The following is a 973-nucleotide window of genomic DNA, read 5'->3' as shown; positions in this document are numbered from 1 at the left end:
TAAGTTTTCCTTTTTTTTTTCTTTTTCTCATCCCTCCTATTGGGAACTATGTAAGGTTAAATTAGCTTTTTTTTAATATATTTTTTTCTTTTTCCCTCATGTATATTGTACAGTATTCGTATATGAATTCCGGCGGTGTTATCTTTTACGCGTCTTGTGTTGTTTGGTGAAATGGAAAATTGGCAAATTGATTTCCTTCTTAATCTGATAAAAACAACCCCGAACCTGTGATTTGCAGCATGTGTTGTGCAAGTCTCTGGTGTTTTGTCGTTCAATACTTGGACTAGTCTCCGTATTTTTCCATTTGATCTGTTGGGAGTGGTTGTTGAGAGGGTTGACACCAAAACCAATATACGAGGAATACCAAACTTGCAAATTAACTATATGTAGAGATAGCTACTACATTTGCTGTTGCCCTTACTCTAATTGCTTTAAACCTGCAAAGACGGAGATTCTAACTTGCAAGGGAATTATATTTGAACTGTGATCTTTCAGGGGTTGGTTATACTGAATTCAGTTGTCAAATCTAGGAAGAATTGATAGTTGTAGTATACCGGTGTTTTTTGGTGGTATATTCTTAGCTTCCTCAAGTGATTAATTTGTTGTGTTCTTTCTCCCTTGTTAGCATAAGACATAACTAGAGCAATAGAAATAAGATGCAATGAATTAATTCATTGAAAATCTGTCTTCCCGCTGAAATTCAACCGAGTCAAGTCAAGTATCCTGTTTTCCTTCGTAGAGTTTGTCAATCCAATCAAGAATGTTGTAACCTTAATGTTTGCATTCTCCTAGGCTGCGTTTGGTTAGTGTCTTTGAGACACATAGACACATACATAAATACACAAAGATACATAGACATAAAGATACACAATTTTCATAATGTGCTTGGTAATAATGTACAAGACACATGTATAAACCAGATGTCAATTTTACCATCTGTGACTTATGCATTGGTAATTTAAAAAATAATTAG

The sequence above is a fragment of the Arachis duranensis genome, chromosome 1 (genome assembly GCF_000817695.3).
Source record: "Arachis duranensis cultivar V14167 chromosome 1, aradu.V14167.gnm2.J7QH, whole genome shotgun sequence".
NCBI lineage: Eukaryota > Viridiplantae > Streptophyta > Magnoliopsida > Fabales > Fabaceae > Arachis > Arachis duranensis.
The sequence above is the reverse complement of the archived record's forward strand: the minus strand, read 5'-3'. Positions refer to the sequence as shown.